At 38.6% G+C, this 7,609-nt stretch overlaps 1 non-coding gene across 1 annotated transcript; it reads left to right on the top strand.

Moving 5' to 3' along the window:
* Window positions 1-1,297: 1,297 nt before the first annotated feature.
* On the top strand, window positions 1,298-1,401 carry LOC123573249 (small nucleolar RNA U13). The gene has a single exon (XR_006697976.1). It is a non-coding gene; the product is annotated as a small nucleolar RNA U13 (small nucleolar RNA).
* The last annotated feature ends 6,208 nt before the right edge of the window (window positions 1,402-7,609 follow it).

Consider the following 7,609-nt stretch of genomic DNA (forward strand, 5'->3'; position numbering starts at 1 on the left):
GACAAAGGGAAATAGATTGCAGGTTGCCAGGGGTGGGGGAGCAAGCAGGAGGAGTAAACAGGGAGTTAATATTGAATGGGTATTGGGTTTCAGTTTGGGAAGATGAAAAAGGTCCTGGTGGATGGATGGTAGTGATAGTTGCACAACAGTATGATGTATTTAATGCCACTGAACTGTATGCCTAAAATGGTTTATGTTATGTATATTTTACCAAATTTTTTAAACTTAAAAATAAAGTATAGGCCAAATGCTATGGGAGCTCAGAGGAAACTTCTGAGAGGATTCTGATGCCGGCTACTGAGATAACATACATTTTTAATCTAGTATAGTGTATTAACTGAGATCATATGGGAGGGAGGGGTCGTTTTCATGAATTTAATAACACAATTGGTAAAACTAACAAGAGAAGAAAAATGCATTTCTCAAAGTGTTTCTCCTGTATAAAGGCGTTTGGAAGCTCTTCTTCAGCAGGCTTGGGCACTGATATGATTTGGTTGTGTCCCCACCCAAATCTCATCTTGAATTCCCACTTGTTGTGGAAGGGACCCAGTAGGAGGTGACTGAATTATGGAGGCAAGTCTTTCCTGTGCTGTTCTCGTGATAGCGAATAAGTCTCATGAGATCTGATGGTTTTATACAGAGGAGTTTCCCTGCACAAGCTCTCTCTTTGCCTGCTGCTGTGCATGTAAGACATGACTTGCTCCTCCTTGCCTTTCACCATGTTGGTGAGACCTCCTCAGCCATGTGGAACTGTAAGTCCATTAAACCTGTTTCTTATGTGAATTGCCCAGTCTCGGGTATGTCTTTATCAGCAGTGTGAAAATGGACTTATACAGGCACCGTCTCTGAACAGCAGTCTCAAATTCTGACCTTGATTTTGAATCCCCCTGACTGCATGGACCACAGTTTCCATGTCAACCTGAGCACGACACCTACTATATATCCTGTGACTGTTCACTTCTAAAGAGATTTGCCAGGCAGAACAGAGCCACTCAAATTACATTTGCTGCTTCTGAATCACAGCATTTTCCCATTTTAAAAAAGCCAATTCCACATTATATTGTCAATTCCAATATGTGCTTAACCATGTGATGAGCTCAAGCATCCCAAGTGTTCCAGGAGGATGGAAAACATTCACCCTGCACATATGGATGTGGCTATGAGCCAAAAGGAAAACACTGAGCCAGGAGTGCTCAAAGGAAGGTGGAGGTTCCCTTCCATGAGAACCATGCTTTGGTAGCGGGGGCAGTTGTTGTTATTTAAAATGATGTCCTTGGAGCTGGATAAATAATAAATGATTCTTTTGTAGTTCATAAGCATGATGATTGGGTTTTCACATGCATTTGTGAGATGTGCCTCCCTCCAATCTTGTTACCACATTGGCATATGACCCATCTGATGTGAAAATATATATTATTATTACAAATGTTGCTCTTACCCATTGCCTCTTTTTGCCTGCCACATTCTGGTCTCCTCTTTCACCCTGGCACATGAACTGGTTATTCCCCCCAAATGAGCACAGTACAATGGACCATGGGACTGAAAGTGTCCTGAATAAAGGAGTTCCCTGAACAGTGTGTGCCATCAGCATAGCACAGCCCATCCTAGAATGAGTCTCGCAATGAGGGAGCAAAACACCGTGAGAACTGACTTGTTCCATCTGGTTACATCGTGTTCCAATGGTGGAGTTCCATTTTAGCTCCTTTTATGTTAAATGTTCATAAAATACAATAAAAACTTCTCCTCTGAGACAGTCTTTTTGAAAAACACAAAAGAAACCGTGGATTTACAACCTGATAATTCAATTTCTCTAGTCATGAAATCAATGTTATCACCTTTGCTGAACTGGAAGCTCATTTATTTTCTACCTTGATTTTAATATCTCTAGGATGAAATCCGAGCATTTACTGTGTCTCCAAGACCACCTTTTACATTGGAAAAATCTTTTATCAAACTAAAAATGTCTGAAGGTTTGTCTCCCCACAGGTGAAATTCAGCTGTCTTTCTGTTGCGTTTTGTTTGGGTCACATGCACGTTTTCGGGGCAGCAACAATGAAAGCACTGAGCTGAGGGAGATGGGAAGGCAGCATGCTCCAAAGGGTCCAAGCTCCTGAGGCTTTGCACTCACTTGCCTGCTCTTAAATGATGCCCAAAGACTAGCTGATCTCTCAGTATTCCAAAAATTGCCAACGATCATATTTTTTTAAAGAGATGAGGTCTCATTGTGTTGCCCTAAGCTGGTCTTGAATTCCTGGCCTCAAGCCATCCTCCTGCCTCAGTGTCCTGAGTAGCTGGGATTACAGGCACAAGCCACCATGCCTAGATTACATTCATGTTTGATTTAATGACTGCTTTATCAGCCACATTTGTTACACCTTTCTTGGTGGGACAGCAGACTCTCCTGGAGATTTCTTGAAAATGTGTTTTTAAAGTAGGTGATCCTGCTTCAAAGGACAGATAAATGGATAAACAAAGTGTGGTATATCCATATAATATAATATTATTCAGCCTTAAAAAAGAAGACAGACATGGATGAATCTTAAAGGCATTATGCTAAGAGAAATAACTCAGACAAAAAGGGACGAACATAAGTCCCTAGAATAGTCAAATTCATAGCAACAGCATGTAGAATGGGGATTGTCCGGGCTGGGGGCATGAGGGAATGGGGAGTTATTGTTCACCGGGTACAGAGTTTCAGTTTAAGATACTGAAAAAGTTTGGAAGATAGATGGTGGTGATGGTTGCACAATAATGTCAACGTATACTCAATGCCACTGAATTGTACACTTTTAAATTGTTAAAATGGTAAATGTTATGTATATTTTCCATGATTAAAAAAATGTATTTTTTTAAAAGAGCCTACTGGGACTGTGTTGCAATTGCATTGTATCTATGGTTCACCTACAGATAACTCATAACTTAACAATATCAAGGTCTAATTCGTGAACATGGTATATCTTTTATTTATTTAGGTCTTCCTTAATTTCTCTCAGCAAAATTTGTAGTTTTCAGTGTACAGGTATTACACATATTTTGTTAAATTTATCTCTAGGTGATTTATGCTTTTGTATGCTATTTCTTTTTCTTTTCTTTTCTTTTCTTTTTTTTGAAATGGAGTCTCACTCTGTCACCCATGCTGGAGTGCAGTGGCGTGATCTCGGCTCACTGTAAGCTCTACCTCCCAGGTTCACACCATTCTCCTGCCTCAGCCTCCCAAGTAGCTGGGACTACAGGTGCCCGCTACCATGCCTGGCTAATTTTTGTGTTTTTAGTAGAGACGGGGTTTCACCGTGTTAGCCAGGATGGTCTCAATCTCCTGAACTTGTTATCCGCCCACCTCGGCCTCCCAAAATGCTGGGATTACAGGTGTGAGCCACCGCACCCAGCCTTGTATGCTATTTCTAATATTCATTCATAGCATATAAAAACATGATAGATTTTAAAATAATGACCACATATCTTATGGCCTCAATAAATTCATTTGTTAGTTCTACTCATTTTTATTTCTTATAAATTCCTTAGGATTTTCTACGTAGATCTGCCATCTGTGAATAAAGACATTATTTCATCCTTTCCAATCTGCATGTATTTTATTTCTTTTTATTGCATTATTTCCCCGACTAGGACCTCCAGCACAACATTGAATGCAAGTGGTACAAGCAGACATACTTCCTTTGCTCCCATTATAGGAGGAAATTATTGTCTTTCATCATTAAGGACAATGTTAGCTCTACATTTTTTGTGGCTGCCCTTTATTGGGATGAGGAGGTTTCCTTCCATTTCTAGTTTGTTGTAGGTCTGTTTTTCGTTTTCTATTTTTTAAACAAAAATTTAAAATTTAAACAAAATTAAAAATTTTCGATTTCTGTTGAATTCATATTCAACACATGAATGTGTGCTGAATTTTATCATATGCTTTTTCTGCATCTATGGATGATCATATGATTTTTCTTCTTTAATTGGCTAATATGAGGAATTACATTGATTAAGTTTCAACGTTATACCAAACTTGCATTCCTGGAGTAAAACTCACGTGATTATAATGTATTTTTCTAAAAACTATATTGCTGTATTCATTTGTTCACAAAATATTTGCCAAATTTTTATTACGGTATCTATGTTCACGAAAGATATTGGTTTTGTAGTTATTTAAAATGTCTTTGTCTGGTTTTAGATTCAGGATAACGCTGGCTGGGAAACTTTCCCTCTACTTCCATTATCTAGAAAGGATTGAGAATTGATACCATTCTTCTTAAATGTCTAGTAGTATTGACCAGTGAAGCCATCTGGGCTGGAGTTTTCTTTGTGGGGAAGTTTATAACTATGAATTCAATGTATTTAATACATATAGAACTATTTCAAGTTATCTGTTTCATCTTGAGTAAGTTTAGGTAATTTGTGTCTTTCAAGGAATTTATTTTATCTAAGTTGTTGAATATATTAGTATAATGTCATTCATAATATTTTTAATCATTTTAAAGTCCATAGAATATATAACAATGTTCCCATGTTCATCCTTGATATCAGTAATTTCTGTCTCCTTTTTTTTTTTTTTTTTCTTTTTTCTGGCTATGGTCTGGCTAGATCCATTTACTTAGAGGCTTATCCATTTTATTGGTCTTTTCAAAGAACCAATTTTTGGTTTCACTTATTTTCTCTGTTTCTCAGTTTTCGATTTCACTTATTTCTGTTTCTTTTGTTATTGTTCCTGTCATTTTATTATTGTTTCTTTTGTTATTTGTTATTGTTTCTTTCTGTGATGGTTAATTTTATGTGTCAACTTGACTGGGCATTGGGGTGTCCAGATATTTGGTCAATCACTATTCTGGCTGAGTCTGTATTTTTGGATAAAATTAACATTTGAATCCACAGACTGAGTAAAGCAGATTGCCCTCTCTAATGTGGGTGGGCCCCTCCAATCAGTTGAAGGTCTGAATAGAACAAAAACGCTGACCACTCTCCCAAGTAAGAGAATGATTTCTCCCTGATGGCCTTCGAACTAGGGTGTCAGCTTTTTCTTGCCTTTGGACACCAACTGAAACATCGGCTCTTCCTGGGTCTTGAGGCTGCCAGCCTTTGGACTGCAGCTACCCCATGAGCTCTCCAGGGGCTCAGGCCGTCTGACTCAGACTGGAACTATGCTATTAGCCCTTCTGGGTCTCCAGCTTGGCAATTCGTCCTGCAGATCTTGGGAGTTGCCAGCTTCCATAATTGCATGACCCTATCCTATTGGTTCTGTTTCTCTGGAGACTTCTAATAAGACTTCCCTCTACTTGATTTGGTCTTAATTCAGTCTTCTTTTTCTAATGTCTTAGAGTGGAAATGTAAATTATTAATTTGAGAACTTTCTAACAAAAAGCATTTCATGCCATAAATTTCTCTCTAAGCACTGCTTTAGCTGTATCCCACCAATTTTTGATGTTTTCCATAAAAATATTTCCTGCTTGACCATATGATTTATTTTTGACCCATGCGTTTTTTAGATGCATACTGTTTAATTTCCAAACATTTGAAGACTTTCAGTTTACTTTTGTTATGGTCAGAGTATATACTTTGTATGATTTCAGTCTTCTCAATATATGTGTGGATAATTCTCCCACCTTTTGTGCTTCCAGTTCTCAAAAGTACCTGTGGAATGTGCCAGAAATGCAACATCCTAAGATAAGATGGGGATGGCCAGAACAGCCCAGGCTCTGTTCCATTGCCCTCCCTAGAAACAGGACGTCCTTCAACACTTTAGCCCAGCATGCTATGTGATGCCTGGGGTATAAAGTCCTGAGTTGGCTGCTTTCCAGGGTCCCTCAGCTGAAGTGCAAAGGGGGTATGCACAGACAAGTGCATTTAGAAAAAATGTATTCTGCTAGTTATTGGGTGAAGTATTCATAAATGCCAGTGAGGTCAACTTGGTTGATAGTGTTGTTCAAGGCCTCTATTTATTTACTGGTTTCCCTGTCTACTTATACTATGAATGACTGAGGGAAGAGTGTTGAAATCTTCACCTATAACTGTACATTTGCTTATTTTTCCCTTCAGTCTTACCAATATTTGTTTCATATATTTTGAATCTCTCTTCTTAGGTGCATAAAAATTTAGAATTTTGTCTTCTTGATGAATTATTTGTCATTTCAAAATGTTCCTCTTTATCCCTGATAATATTCATTGTTCTGAAGTCTACTTTGTCTGATAGTAATATAGCTTTCTTTCAATTAGTATTAGCATAGTATACCTTTTCCTATCCTTTTACTTTTAACCTAATTGTGTCCTTATACTTAAAGTGGGTTCCTTGTAGACATCATATAACTGGGTCTGCCTTTACATTGGAGTGTTTAGAATATCTGTATTTAACATTCAATGTTGTTAAGATGGGTGGGTTTAAATCTATCTTGCCATTTGTTTTCTATTTGTCTTATCTGTTCTTTTGTTCCCCTTTTCCTTCTTTCCTGTTTTCTTTTGGATTGTTTCTAATAATCTCATTTCCTCTCCATTGTAACTTATTAGCCATACCTCTCTGCTTTATTTCAATATACACTCAATTTACAATATACACTCAACTTATCATAATCTATCTACAAATAATGTTACACACCATTTCATGTACAGCATGAGAACCTTACAACATGATTCCACTTCCCCCTTCCAAAATCTGTGCTACATTGTCGACAGACAGCCTTGGCTGATTCAAGTGTGTGTAACTATGTCCATGCTTAGTATCCACACAATACAGCACCTTGCACACACGGCCCACCGTATATAGGGCAAAGTGAGAAAGAGTATGTCCCATGTCATTCATATGCATCATTATTTAGGAGAGATGCTGACTGCACTGTCATCAATCAGAACAGCCACCAATTAGCCTTATTCCTGGAACAGGGTGCTCCAAGGCCCCCAGCTGCTCCAGGCACTGGCTTTTCTTTTTTTTATTTTATTTTTTTGTTGTTGGATCATGGTGGTGTCTAGGAGATGGTCAAGAATTTCCAGGACAAAGCACGAAAGGGAAGGTGGGGCTTTGAACAAGTTATTTACCAGCAAGTTTAGAAGTATTTCAGTATTTTAATACTGGTTGATTCATGTGTGTACCAGCTATATATATATATGCCCTAGAGGTAGGTAACATGAAGCATCTCCTATACAGACTTCTTTTTGAAGTCTTCACTGATTTGCTAATACTATTGTGTGAGAGAATTCTCTTGAGGGCACAGTAAGATATCCAGGTTGGTCCATAAGCAAAACCAGACACAGGAGCCAGAGTAGAAAGAGCTCACACCTGTGTTACAAAGCACAGCAACAGTGGGCATTCAGTACCTGCCATATGTCAGACACCGCATGGGCCAGATCACATTAAGCCTGACAATCCTCTGAGGGTGTACAGTATGGAGAAGGCATGGAGAGACTACGAGTCGGCCCAGGGTTACACAGCCTGTATTGTACCTGACTCATCATACTGCCCTCTTTGATCAGATATTCTGTCAGTATGAGAAGAATTTATTACATTATTTTAATTGTGTTGGCATTACCAAACAAAGCCCAGGCTCCTGCTTCATCTCTGTATTCCTGATGCTCCCTTAATGACCTTCCTCATTCTAGACTAGGAGTCACGGCTTGCAGCTGG

The sequence above is a fragment of the Macaca fascicularis genome, chromosome 4, assembly GCF_037993035.2.
Source record: "Macaca fascicularis isolate 582-1 chromosome 4, T2T-MFA8v1.1".
NCBI classification, from domain to species: domain Eukaryota; kingdom Metazoa; phylum Chordata; class Mammalia; order Primates; family Cercopithecidae; genus Macaca; species Macaca fascicularis.